Source organism: Gossypium arboreum, chromosome 12 (genome assembly GCF_025698485.1).
Source record: "Gossypium arboreum isolate Shixiya-1 chromosome 12, ASM2569848v2, whole genome shotgun sequence".
Taxonomy (NCBI): Eukaryota; Viridiplantae; Streptophyta; class Magnoliopsida; order Malvales; family Malvaceae; genus Gossypium; species Gossypium arboreum.
Window position 1 is genome coordinate 114,576,708 of NC_069081.1, and position 15,410 is coordinate 114,592,117.

General features: G+C 32.8%; 1 non-coding gene across 1 annotated transcript; it reads left to right on the top strand.

Annotated features, from left to right (window-relative positions):
- Positions 1 to 9,733: 9,733 nt before the first annotated feature.
- LOC128286286 (small nucleolar RNA R71) lies at positions 9,734 to 9,840 on the top strand. The gene has a single exon (XR_008276829.1). It is a non-coding gene; the product is annotated as a small nucleolar RNA R71 (small nucleolar RNA).
- The last annotated feature ends 5,570 nt before the right edge of the window (positions 9,841 to 15,410 follow it).

Below are 15,410 nucleotides of genomic sequence, written 5' to 3' on the forward strand. Positions count from 1 at the left end.
TATGTCTGTTATTATACAAATGAAAAGTTAAAGTTCATAATTGAAATGTGATATGATGAAAAAAGGATTGATCAGTTGAATAATGTACTTATTTATGAGAAATTATGTATGTTATGTAACGACCCAAAATTTACGGGTATCGAAAATTTAAATTTTTGGGTCATTATTTCCTCAAAATGAATTCGTAAATATTTATTAGAAATATTTACTAAGTCAGTAGTGTAGTTAATTAGAGTTTGGTTAAGTGAATTAGCTTGAATTAAGGCTAATTTAGTGAAAGGACTAGATTGAATATAGGGTAAAAGTTTAATTATAGACTAAAGAAAATTGAAGGGACTAAATTAGCAAATAAGCCTTATGTGACAAGTGTGTGATAAGTATAAATACATATGTTGTAATAGCCTAAATTTTCAGTGGTGTCGGAATAGTGATTTGAGATCACTAAATTTGAAAAATGAGTAGAAAATATTAATAATTTAGTGAATATAAGTTAAGTGTGAAGTTAGGAAAATTTTTGAAATAGCGAACAGTGTACTAAAAATAAAAATTTTAAAAATTAGTATCGGAAATGAGATATCGAGAGTTTGAAAATTTTAAAACGAGCCATAAATATTTTTATAAATATTTATGGAGTGTTAATAAGTTAGTATTAAAGTTTCGATAAGAAATTTTAAAGTTTCGATAGTTAATTGAATAAAAAGGATTAAATTGTAACAAATGTAAAATTATGGGAAATGATTAAATAACTTAAATGATAAAAGAAAGAGGGTTTAAAAGGGAAATAGACCCAAGGTCTATTTGGGCTGGACGGCAAGGTGCATGAAATCAGCAAGAAAATTGATGAATTAAGGGCAAAATTGGAATATTGTAAAATTTACTTAATAAACTAGGACTAAAGTGGAATTTTCTAAAATTCTCATTGTTTTTCTGCATTCTCATCAGCAAAAACACCATAGAAAGGATTAGTCCCTAAGCTGGTTTTTCATATTTTTACTGCAAATCGAGAACCCGAAGCAAGTCGAGGAAAAGAAAAAGTAGCTGATTAGTCCCTAAACTTTCACAAATTTTGCAAATTGACCCAGATCGAGAACCCGAAACAAGTCGAGGAAAAGAAAAAGTAGCTAATTAGTCCCTGAACTTTCACAAATTTTGCAAATCAACCCAGGTAAGTTCATATGGTTGAAGTTTAATGATTATATGTTAATTTTATGAATTATATAATGTAATATGTATGATGAAATATATTTATTGATAAATAGAGAATAAAATAACAACACGAAAATCGAATAAATGATTAAATTGAGCGGAATGTCGGATTTGAGTACTTCTGATTAGTGACAAGTGATAAGTGGTAGCCTCAGCTACACTTATCTGATCAGTGATAAGTGACAAGTGACAAGCGACAAGCGACAAGCGACAAGTGATAAGTGGTAGCTTTAGCTACACTTATCTGATCAGTGACAAGTGATAAGTGATAAGTGGTAGTTTTAGCTACACTTATCTGATCAGTGACAAGTGATAAATGTGATCAGTGTAAGACCGTGGCAGGACTATGACTTCAAAAGGTGATAAGTGATCATACACAAGACCATAGTTATACTATGGCAAAGTGAAAGTGAAGTACTCAATTTTCCGTAACCATTCCCTAATTTGGTTAAAGAATGATATGTGACAAATGGGCCCAAAAGAAGTAAAGGAAATGGATAAGTGGTAGTAAGTTTATACAAGGGAACTCACCAATGGCTGTGGTTGACAGGTGAACTTAATAATTGTGTATATTGTATAAGTGTATAAATATTTGGTAAGATTTATGTTTTATGCCTATGAACTTACTAAGCTTCTATAAGCTTACATAAGTGTAATCAATGTCTCTTGTAGATTGACGTGGAAGTATACGGAGGATCGGATCAACACAGAGGATCACGCTATCCAGATTATTTCCGGTAGCTTTTGTAAATTTCTTTTTGATTTATATGGCATGTATAAGGTTTGATGATTATATAAATATTAAGACTTGTTTAAGAAATATACATTAAAGTAAAGAATGATGAATATGTTAAATAGTATAATTATAATAGTAGTATAATTTGGTATCAAATTGATTGAAATGAATTGGTTGGTTGGATTGGTCTCGGTTTTAAAATTTACAGGAAAGGTTAGATATTTATAAAGGGGTTATATTGAGCAAAAAAAAAAGAAAAAAAAACTTTGGGATTTTGCGAAAAATTCCCTATGGTTTTGATTTAATTCTGGTTTGGTCTCGAAGTATGTTTTGGGCTTTGGAGGCCCATCTAAAGGACGCCATGACATGTTTTAGTAAATGAATAGTATTTAACTCGTATTAATGGAAAATTAATTTGGTAAACTCCGGTAATGCCTCCTACCCTATTCCGCCGACGAATACGGGTAAGGGGTGTTACATATGTATTATTTTAATTGGTACAAATGTATGTATATATATGTATTTGCTTATTATTTAAGAAATAATAATTATAATTAAAAAAAATATAATATTATAATATAAAGTAAAATAAATAAAAGAAATAATTAAAAGAATAAAGAAACAAAATAAAGAAAAAAAAGTAAGAAACATAACAGAGAAGTAATGAAAATTGAAGGAAAGAAAGAAAGAAAGAAAGAAAGAAAGAAAAAGAAAAGGCAAAATAGGGTTTTGAGGTTTGAAGCTTAATTGGTAAGTCAATTTAGTCCCTTTTTATTATAATTTTAATGTTTTTGGAATCCTAGAACAAAGCTCTACTTAATTTATGTTGAAATTTAGGAAGTTAGTGAATTTTTAGATGTTAAATAAGTTGAATAAATAGATGAATTATGATATAAAGTGATAGAAATTCAAGTTAGAAGTGGGAGAAGGATTGAATTGTAAAAAGAGATATAAGTTTTGTTATAGTAGGGACTAAATTGTCTAAATTGTAGAATTGATGTTTTATATTGAATATGAAGAGCTGAAACTTGTTTAAAGTAGGTATTAAATAAAAATATGAGATTTATTTGAAGAAAAAGAATGATTATGGTGGAAGGACTAAATTAGAATTTTTGTAAAATTACATGAAAAATAGAAGATTGTGTTATTAAATGATATGTATTGATGATTTTAAATGTTAATTTTTTCGCAGCTAACGTAGCACTGGAAATGTCATCAAAGAAGGGAAAAGAGAAAGTGAGCGAAGATAATGAATAAACTCGAGAATTACAGTTTGTATTTCTATAACCAAACTTAATAGTTATTTTGATACATATTATTGATATTATGTATGGCTATTGAAATTAAGGTAAGTATTGATATTGTGGTATTGTATTGATTTATGAATATTTGAATTGAAATGTATATTGATTTTTGATGATGAATCGAAAGTGAAATGAAAACCCTATTAATAATGTCGGGCTAGTCGGATATAGTTGGCATGCCATAGGATTGGAAGTGTTCAGGGATATTCTGACTTTGTGTCAATGAGACACTATAAGTGTCGCCATCATTATCAAGTATCATATCATATCGTTCCGATTTGTTCCGATGACGTACTCTGTGTACCGCTACTGTTACTATTATTGTTACTGTTACGGTGTATTCTAGCTTTGGTCGATGAAACACTGTATATTATCCCGGTGTGTGGGTTGGATCTGTGTATTTGTCTAGGTCCGAGTTATGTTAATAAGGGTAAATTACTGCACTGAAGACTGAATGATACTGACTGAATTGTATATCTTATTGATTTCGATTCCAATGATAAATGTTATTATGAAATGAAGACAATTAATTGAATGTTCATGATGTGTTTATTTATTGAAATCTAAGGTTTAAGTATAAATGCATAAATTAAGTATTTGTTTATAGAAATACCACTGAGTACATACTCAGCGTACAGCTTGTTTCTGTGCGCAGGATTAGGTTCAAGAGAAAGCTAAGGACTCAGCATCCAAGCCAATCCCGGACTCAAAGTGGTGAATATTTTTCTTTTGGTAAAATGGCATGTACCTAGGTTGTTAAGGTGTTATTTTGTACATAATAGTGAATAAACATGAAAGATGTTGAAGCATGGTATGAAATATACATATTTTGGAAGTTAAATTTACATGAATTTGTTTATTATGATAATGTAGTATAATTTCAATATGAATTGTGGTATCCATGAGGGTGCATTGCTTAAATGGTCTAATATTTAATTGGACATGTATTAAGTGTGTTTAATCGAGTTTTGGTTGAATTTAAAGTTGAGAAAACTATTAGCTTGAAGTTTAAGTTATGCAAGGTTGGTAAACTTGAGACAAAAGGCTCATTTTGAGTCCACACGCCTGGCACACGGGCGTGTGATCAGACCGTGTGAGACACACGGCTTGCACACGGGCAAGTTGATAGGCCTTGTGTCCCCTGCATCCTTAAATGTGAAGTCAGGATAGTACACGAGCAAAAGACACGGCCGTGTGCCTGGGCCGTGTGAAGGACACGGGTTTTAAGCATGGTCGTGTGTCAAAATTATATGAAAATGGCCTAAAAATGGTGAAAAATTAGATTACCACATGGCCTAGTCACATGGGCGTGTGCCCCTCTGAAGCCTAATAATTTGCAAGTCAGATCTGCCTACGGGCTGGCCACACGGCCATGTCCCAGGCCACACTGGCATGTGCCCCTATCTTTAAGGAAAAATTTTCAAAGTTGCCTGTTTAGTCCCGAACCACTTCCAAAGCATGTATTGGGCCCCGTAGGCCCATATTAGGGACTTTATAGTTAAATTTGAAAAGAATTGATCTGGAATGTAAAATTTATGATTCAGTTTTGTATAAATGTTAGTGTATAAGTCCGGTAATGCCTCGTAACCCTATTCTGGTGACGGATACGGGTTAAGAGTGTTACATGTTATGGTTGAAGTTACCTATGTTATGAATAAATATATTAATTAGTTAATTGATGTTGTTATTTAAGTTTATTATTGAATTGGAATATTATATTTAAAGTTTGCACGAGCTTACTAAGCATTCATTGTTTACAGAGATGTTTATCCTTTACTTTACAGATTATTAGAAGCTCGATCGAGTTGGAACCTCATCGGAGACCTATCACACTATTTAGCGATTATATTGGTAGATTTTGATGTATTGGTGGTGGACTATGTCTAATGTTTAAATGATGAGTTTGATATATATATGTCAGTTTGGTTGATAATTATGACAATGAAATATTGCCTTAGATTTGAGGTGCTTAAGATACTATTGATATTGATGAGTCACTAAACTAGCTAAAATCACGACAAAGGCAAGTGTACCTATCGAATAATAGTATAACTATGGTGAGTCGGGAATATCGTATCCATGAGGACTAAAAGTACTAGTAATTACTATCTTTTTTATTATTTAGCTTATAAATTAAAAGGGATGTTTTAATCTAAATTTAACTAAACTAATTATTAAGAACACGACATATAATAGAATGAGAAAATACTTGAACATAACCAAAGAGAAAGACAATACCCAGGAAAGAATCCACCTAGACTTCACTTATTATTCTGAATCTGAATTAGACGATTTATTCACTTGTGCCTTGATCCATAGAAATCCCTAAACTATGTTAATATCTCTTTTGAGAGTAAGAACATTTGACTCTAGGTTGATTAATTGAAATCTCTTTCTAATTAAAACCCTTATTTTCACATTTACTCGATCTATGGATTCCCCTATTAGATTTGACTCTAATTCGGTAGATTTATGTTGTCCGATTTCTAGGATTGCATGCAACTCCACTCAATTATGTTAGATCTACTCTTAAACATGGACTTCTGCTCCACTGAAATAAGCACATCACACTTGAATTAATATCCAGAAAATATTAAAGCAATAAATAAGCATACATAATTGAGAACAAGGATCAAGTATTTATCATATAATTCAGAAAATTAAATAATAAGATCCATCATAAGTTTTATCTTCCCAAGGTATCTAGGGAATTTAGTTCATAATCTTGGAGGAAAACATCTCAAAATTAGAATAACAACAAGACATAAGAAACCCAATAAAACTTCGAAGGAAATTTGATTGGAGATCTTCAATCTTGAAGGAGATCTGCTTCTGAGTTGATTTCAACGGCGTTTTTTGAGTAATTTCTTCATTCTACTCCGTGTCCTCCCTTTAGTCCTCTTCTAATATGTATTTATAAACCTTAGAATGCTAAGAAACCCTAAAAATTGTGTTTTTTGGTGTAAAAGAGAAGCAGGGTTCGAAATCAACACAAGTTGGCACATGGGCGTATGGCCAGCCCGTGTGAAAGTGCCTAGGCCGTATGGCTCTTGAAAATAGCCCTTTTTGTCCGATTTTGGCCCACTTTTCACTTCTTTCACTTCCCTATGCTCACCTAAGTATAGAAACATAAATTTAAAGGATTTGGAGCATCAAATTCACTAATTCACATAATAAATCATCCAAAAACATGCCAAGCATGAGATTAAAATTTGTTACTTTTATGGTTTATCAAATATCCTCACACTTAAGCATTTGCTTGTCCTCAAGTAAAATCCTCAACTCACAATTAAAATTAAACTCTTTCAATTCATAATTCTCATCAACAATGTTTTGTCATAATTCACAAATAATCATACATTGATTTCAACTAAAAGAGCATTAAAGATTCAAACATTCCAAGTCAAACATTTTAAAGCATGAAAACATAGGTATTTCCCCTTATTTAAGTGATTATCTTTAATTCAAAATCGACAAGAATCGATATCCTTGCTAGAGATTCACTCAAATCACTCAGAGTGTTTAAAGTTTAAAAATTAAGCATTCAAAAGTCAAATATGAAAAGTCATTACTATAGGCTTGCATGAAAATCAAATCTCCACCACTATAAAATGAGATGATACACAAATCAAAAGATATTTAAAAGGTTTTAATGAGTTTAGTTAAGGGTGTGGAGAAAGCCTGAAAAAGAGGGTTAGAATTGAGATCGAATTGATAAATTACCAAATTAGAAAAATAACAAATGTTGAATTACAAATAATTACATAAATCGAAATGACTCAAGAATAACACAAGTTTCTTCTCAACATATGAATTTAACTGTTCAAGCTCAATTAACAAAGAACTAAATAACTATATATGTATTTTTTTAATGATTTTTTTTAAAATGTAAATAAGAAGAAATAATTCAGCAACTTAGTTAAAAGGCTTAATTAGGCAATTAACCAAATCAATATCTCAATAAAAATGGAGTCAATAAAACGAGAAAAATTCTCAATGAAAAAAAACTGAGTTATGAGTTATCATTAATGGGTAAATCAAGAAACGGTGTGTTAGGCTCAAAGGGGTTCACTAAGGGTTAATTATGAAGGTAGGATTTTTGTGGAATAAGTGGGTTAAAACCTAAGTGCCTTTATCATCTCAGTATATCAAATCAAATGTGTGGTCTCGACATGCATAATCGAAGCAAGTTCTAAAATAACAAATCAATAATGACACTCATAACCAATAATAAAATGAGCAAGAAAAGTGTATGCTCTAAAGGCTCAAAATCTCACAAAAAATTATGGTTTTTGATATCAATCTTGCAAATCTCAAACTTTAAGGTAATACCTCAATTCAGGGAAACAACTTAAAATTTTAATTCTAAAAATATACTTATCATGCTTGGTTCTCTCATGTCTTAAAGTTTAAATAATCAATACACAAATATCTATAAATTTAATCTAAAACATATCAATGATAATCATAAATCGATAAGAATTCATTCTAATAGTAATATGAGAGAATCACTTGAACGCAAGACATAATTCAAGGATTTTCTAATAATCATATAAATAACCTCCCCACACTTAAGATGTACATTGTCCTCAATGTACAAACAAAAATAATCACAGTAGAAACAAAATATCATAAAAGAGGGAGAGAATTGAAACTGCCCTGAATATCGGTGAAATCCCCAGAATAGTGAAAAGTGAAATTAGAGATAAATCTAAATACAGTGCATGATTCTGAGCAACTAATAAGAAAATAAACACAAATGGTGAAGAAGATTAAAGGGTTACTTGATTAGAAACAACCATAATAAATAAAAATATAGTTCAAAATATAAAAACAAAAAAGTCTAAAAAATAAAAATAGAAATAAAACTAAAAATAAAAATAAAATAAAATAAATGGACTCAATGGTCCTCACTATTGACACATCTTTATCGCGAGCCGTCAGCACTGGAAAAGAGATATGAAAATGCTAACAGATCCTCTGTAATGTTACGTCAAAAACTCTCAAACCTCTGAGTGCAGTACTGCTCGAAGCGAGTGAGCCACTCTGAGGTGTCCTATGAAGTAAGAACCATAGGAATAGAGTGGTGACTCGAAGGTGTAGGGGGTGTGCGTGTAAGGGGAAAGGGGGCAACTAAGGCTGAGGTTGAGGTATGCTGGGGGGGAAAGGCAAAGGGAAGGAAATGGGGTTTTGGAGTGGTGGCCGGTCGAGGTTGAGCGTGGTGGTACAAGTCGACGCAAAGAAAGGTTAAAGAAAGGGGGTTTCGGGTTGGGGTAAACTGTGACGATGGTGAAGGCTTGGAAAGGGAAGGAAAAGGTGCCTTGAAGGAAGAAGAGTGAGAGAGAAATGGTTGTGTCGTGGTGGCCGAAAGGTAGATAGGAAGGGAGCTGCGGCGGTTAGGGTGGAAAAGGTTAGAGAAGGAGAAAAAGTAAAAAAAAAAAGGGTTTAGGGTTAAAAAGGGGGACACGATCTTGTGAGGCCCGTGTTGGGCCACACAGCCATATTACATGCTCGTGTGTGTGTTTTCAGCCCATGTGTGTTTACAAATTTTTAACCCAGTCGCCACACGGCCTTGGACTCCTTTAAATTTTTATGGAATTGGGCATCTGCGAAAGAGCTTCAGAAGTTTAAGAAATTTACCAAATTGTTCATTTGTGTGGTCTTTCTTTGTCACATCTAGATATGGCATATGAGGTTTATACTCATTTATCTCGAACTTACCACACTTTCTTGTCTTGGTTCTGTTTCAGATTCAACTAACCCTTCTTTATCTCAAAAAGTAATCACATGAAGCTGCTCTCTTGGGTTAGTTTTGGTGTTGCTAGACAAGCTACCTTGCGGTCTTTCTGAAATCAGCTTAGCAAGCTAACCTATTTGATTCTCGAGCCCTTAGATCAATGCTTATTGATTTTTAAGTATTGTTTTGGTGTTTTGAAAGCAAGTTTATGACACCGAAATAAATTTCGTCAGCATTTTTCAATTTCTTCTTTTGTTGGTAAGGTGATTGAAAGCCTAGAGGGGGTTGTGGTCTTTAATTTCCTTGACCACCCCAAGAGAAATTAGAACAGTTCCTCCGACTTGGATTATAAGTGTTACTAGGGATTATTCTAAGGTTTAGAATTCTTACCCACTTAGTTGATTTGTTCGTTCTCTGTGTTAGGGTTGTAAGATCGATATTCTGGATTGTTCATCCCTCCTTCATTTGTATCGCACTGCGTCGCCGAATGTACCTGCGTAGAACCATAAAAACCATTAATCTTTTTATTCAAAAGTTCTACCTGATTCGATAACATGGTGACCGCATGCTTTCATCGACTTCGTTCTCATGACTTGCCACTGATAATTATTCAATGACATCTCTTCCATAAACTCATAGGTTGCTTCAAGTGTTTTATTATTCAGAGTCCCACCGGTGGCAACGTCAATTAACTGCCTAGTTGAGGGGTTTAAACCATTGTAGAAGGTTTAAACCTATAGCCATAGAGGTAACCCATGGTGTGGGCACCTTCTCAATAGATTCTTATACCTCTCCCATGCATCATATAGGGTCTCTAAATCCATTTGTACGAAAGAAGAGATATCATTCCTCAGCTTGGTTGTCTTAGCCAGTGAAAAATACTTTAATAGAAATTTCTCGGTCATTTGGTCCCATGTAGCAATAGAACCTCGTTGTAGGGAGTTCAACCACTGTTTAGCCTTATTCCTCAAAGAGAAGGGAAACAACCATAGGCGAATAGCGTCGTCAGAAACGCTAATAATCTTGAAAGTGTCACAGAATTCAAGGAAGTTTTCCAAATGAGTATTTGGATCTTCATATTGCAAACCATCGAACTGAACAAATTGTTGAATCATCTGAATGGTGTTCAGCTTCAGTTCGAAATTATTCGCAGCAATATCAAATCTCACAATACTCGATTCAACCCCAATTAAAGTGGGCTTGGCGTAATCGTACATAGTACGAGAAGCAGGATTTGGATTAACAGGATTTGCAACAACTACAGGAGGTAGCTGATTATTCTGATTTTTAGTCATCCTCTCAGTAATATTAATGACGCCCTCTTGCTCTTCCATTGCACTTTGTTGACTTTACCTTGTTTTCTACGGTTTCTACGAGCTGTGCTTTCAATTTCACTATCGAATACTAAAGGTCTTGATGAGTTTCTTCTAGTGATATTATAATGACCCATATTTCACAAGCACCAAAAAAGTGAATTTAGGGCCTCCGTCTTAAGAAAACGTGTCCGTAAATATTTATTAAAAATATTTATAAAGTTAGTTATGGGTTGAATTAGATTTTGATTAGGTGAATTTAGTTTAATTAGAAGTAATTATTAAAAAGGACTAAATTGAATAGAGAGTAAAAGATTAATTTTAAAATAAAGAAAGACGACAAGAGACTAAATTAGTAGTTAAACCAAATTAGTGACATATGTAAGATCGATCGCGTGATTCGTAACAAGTAATAAATATTTAAAATAAAGATCAAACCTAGACTAACTATTATCACGACGAAAAAGCAAGCGCACCTATCGAACAATAGTATAGTAATGGCAAGACCGGGATATCGTACCCAAGGGAACCAAAAGTACTAGTAATAACTATCTTTTTATTATCTAGCCTAAGAATAAAAGGGTTTCTTTTAATTAACTAATTATTTAAACTAAGAACGCACAAAGAAAAGAATTGGGGAATTGCTTTTGGGAAAATCGATTGACTTAAGTCAATACCTAAGGAAAAATCCACCTAGACTTTACTTGTTATTCTGGCTCCGAATCGGACTATTTATTCATTCAACTTGTTCCATAGAGATCCCTAAGTTATGTTATTATCCCTATTCAAGACTAAAAACGTCTAATCCCTAGATTGAATAACTGAGACTTTTCTCTAATTAACACTCTAGGGTTGCATTAACTCGATCTATTGATCCCCTTATTAGGTTTCACCCTAATCCGGTAAAATCTTGTCACCCTATTTTTAGGCACGCAATCAACTCTGCTTAATTATGACAAATGTACTCTTAGACATTCCTCCTCTGAATAAAAGTGTGTCTTGAATCAGTATACTGGGATATCAAAACAAGAATTAAGAACACATAATTAAGAAAAATTTAAATATTTATCATATGATTCAGAAAATAATAACAAGATTCGTCTTAGGTTTCATTCCCCTTAAGTATTTAGGGGATTTAGTTCATAACTAAATAAGAAAACATCTCAGAAGAATAAAGAATAGAAAACATAAAGAAAACCCAAAACTCCTGAAGGGGAATTGAGGAGAGATCTTCAGTTTTGATGATGAATCCGGCTTCTGAGATGGATCAATCGGCTTCTTTGGGGTAATTCCTTACCCCTCTTATCCGTCTCCCTTTTTCTTCTCCTCTAGTGCGTATTTATAGGCTTTGGAATGCCTAGAAACCCTCCAAAATGGCCTTTTCCTAACTGGACTTAACTTAGGCTCAGCATGGACACGCCCGTGTGACTTGATTGCCAGGCCGTGTTCGATCCGTTAAATTGCACACGGCCGTGTAGGTCAATGGTTAGGCCATGTGAATCGTGAAAGCCTGGTTGACACCCTCAAAAGACACGGGCGTGTAAGCTGCCCGTGTGGCAAGGCTTAGGCCGTGTCATCTTCTCGATTTGGTCTGTTTTGTCCCTTTTTGGCTCGTTTTTGGCTCCTTTTGACTCTTGGTGCTCTCCTGAGTACAAAACATGAAATTAAAGCATTAGGAGCATCGAATTCACCAATTCTAATGAGAAATCATCTATAAAATGCATTAAACATGGGGTAAAAATATGTATAATTTACGGTTTATCAAAGATAGAGAATAAATACATGTGTATTTAAATTATTAGTACAAATGTATGTTATACATATTTACTTATTTATTAAGTAAAAGATATTACTATTATTATTATTATTATTATTATTATTATTATTATTATTATTATTATTATTATTATTATTATTATCTATTAAATGAGATAATGACAAATGTATCGTGGGATTAATACATGTGTACATGTGTGTATAAAGACACATGTATTATTTTATTTGTTATTATATAGATATTTTATAATTAAATATTAATTAAGTAAATAAAATGAAATAAAGAATAAATAAAATAAAGAAACAAAAGAAAAAGAGAAAGTTACAGAGAAATAAACGTGAAAGAGAGAAAGAAAGAAGAAAAGAAAAAGGAAAAATTGAAGGTTAAGGGCTTAAAGCTTGATTGGTAAGTTGATTTAGTTCTTTTTCTTGTGATTTTTATGTGTATGGAATTCTAATTCAAAGTTCTACATGTATGAGGTTAATATGAAGAAAAATAATGAATTTTTAGATGTTTATTTAGATGAATAATTTGAGGATTTATAGGTTAATTTGATAGAAATTTAAGTTAAAAGTGAAAATGAGTGAATTGTTAAAAGAATTTTAAGTTAGGTTTAAGTAGGGACTAAATTGAAAGGAGCTCAAAAGTTATGTTTTATGATGAATTTTGTGAGCTAGAATTTATTAATGAGATGATTAAATGAAAATATGAAGATTAAGTTAAATAAAAAGATTGGTTATGGAAAAAGATGAAATTGGAATTTTTGTAAAAGTTTGATAGAAAGTGAAAATGTGATTTATGAATTAGTGTATTGATAAATTTTAATTGTATAATTGTTCGTAGCTAACGAAAGCAACCGAACCGCTGTTGAATGAGAAGGAAAGGAAAACGTGATCGAGGAATAGCTCGAGAAAAATATCGGTTTGTATTATCATAATTCAAGTTATTTCTTATTAAATGTTTAATTTTAATATATGTGTATGGAATTTGAATGTAAGGTAAGTAGTGATATTTGAATTGAACGAGAATTGGATTTGATTGATGAATGTATACATGTGTGACATTGAATTGTATACTGATTTGTGGTGAATTTGAAATTGTGATTGAATTGTTATTGTGATGGATTTGAATTCGAATGATTAGGATTAACTGAAAGTGAAAGTGATATGAATATGTGATTTTGATACCCTATTAACTAGTCGCGCTAGGGTGGATATAGTTGGCATGCCATAGGATAGGAAGAGTTTAGGGATTCTTTGACTTCGAGTCAATGAGACACTTAGTGTGTCATATTTACTTCGGATAGATTCGATGAGGCATTGGTCGCCACTTTGCTTCGACTTAGCCGATGAGACGTTGGTCGTCACTTATTTGCTTCGAACTATCCAATGAGGCGTTGGTCGTCATTCTGGTGTGTTTGGTTGGATCCGTGTATCCGCCAAAGTCCGAGTCATGTTAATAGGGGAAAATAAGTGAAATAATAAAATCAAATGAATTTGATTAATCGAGCTATCGAATAAAATGAGAAAGTGATATTGTAAGATGGAATGTGAAATGAAATTTGTAAAGAGATTGAAGGCATGAACCAAAGGTTCATGAAGTGTTCATATTTGAAATGTGAATTGAATAATTATAAGTGGTTGAGAGATGAATCAAAGGTTCATGAGTTATTTGAAATCTCATTGATGATTTATTGGATCTATCATTGGAAATTATATAATGGAAATATGATAGTTTGGTATGAATTTATATGTATGATTTGTATGTATGAGTTGCTAATTATCTATATATGTTATTAAATTTTATTGTTGTTATAATTTGAATTATGATAATACCACTGAGTATTTTTAATATTTAGCGTACGGTTGTTTTCCGTGTGCAGGTTAGGTAAAATTGAAGTTCAGTCAAGCATCCAAGTCAATCCCGACCTCAACTCAATTTTGGTGATATATCTATCTTTTAGAAATGTGGCATGTACTAGGTTTGGTGTTTGTCACTTGTAAATGTTTTATATTTTGAATGTAAATGTGGTGCATAATCCTAAAGAGGTAATGAAATGAATGAATGAAAATTTGCTAAGTTTGAAAGGTTTGATGAATGTTATTTGATCAAGATATATAAGTAAATGTTTTGGGCATGAATAGGGTGTGTTTAGTATGTGAAAATAGCTTTAAAATGGTCAAAAATTATGTTTTCACACGGCCAAGTCACATGGACATGTGCCCAGGCCGTGTGAAAAAGTCAGAATTGGCCATAGGTTAGTTCCACGGCCGTGTGAATAAGTCAGAACCTGCCCACGGGCAGGCCACACGGGCATGTTCCAGGCCATACGGGCGTGTCCCAGGCTACACGGGCATGTGCCCCTATCTACAAGGAAAAATTTCTAAAGTTGTCAGTTTAGTTCTGAATCACTTCTAAAACTTATATTGGGCCCTGTAGGCCCATATTAAGGACTTTAAGATGAAATTTGATAAGAATTGATCTAGAATGTAAAGCTTATGACTCGGTTTTGTATAAATGTCAGTGTATAAGTCCGGTAATACCTCGTAGCCCTATTCCGGTGACGGCTTGGGGTTAGGGGGTGTTACATATATACTAAAGGAACCTGCCAGAAGTAAACAAAAGAAAAATTAGAAAACAAAAATAAAATGCAATAAAAATTAAAAATGGCTAAATTAATAAAAATCTAGTGTTCCTAATATCTAAGTCCTCGGCAACGGAGCCAAAAACTTGATGAGTCACTAAACTAACTAAAATCATGACAAAGGCAAGTGCACCTATCGAATGATAGTATAGCTATGGAAGCAGGGTTTGAAATCGACACGGGCTGGCACATAGGCGTGTGGCTCACATGGACGTGTGCCCAGCCTGTGTGGAAGTGCCTAGGCCATGCGGCTCCTGAAAACAGCTCTTTCTATCCGATTTTGGCTCATTTTTCGCTCATTTCACTTCCCTATGCTCACCTAAGTACAGAAACATAAATTTAAAAGATTAGGAGCATCAAATTCACTAATTCACATAACAAATCATCCAAAAACATGTCAAGCATTTAAAATATGTTAGTTTTATGGTTTATCAGATATCATGTTGGTTATGGTTAATATGGTCAATTTCATGTATGTTTAGAAATAACCAAATTTGGTATGTGTTGTATCATCTCAATATGGCCAAGACATTGTATGCTTTGGAAAAGTCTTGAATAGACGTGGATGATTGAAATATGGTATGCCTAATATAGCAAGGTTGGTATGTGTCAATTGTGTTATATATTGGTATGGAAACAAGTCAGTTGGTAAATGGTATAAATTTGGTCAAATGTGGTGAGATTATTTTTGAT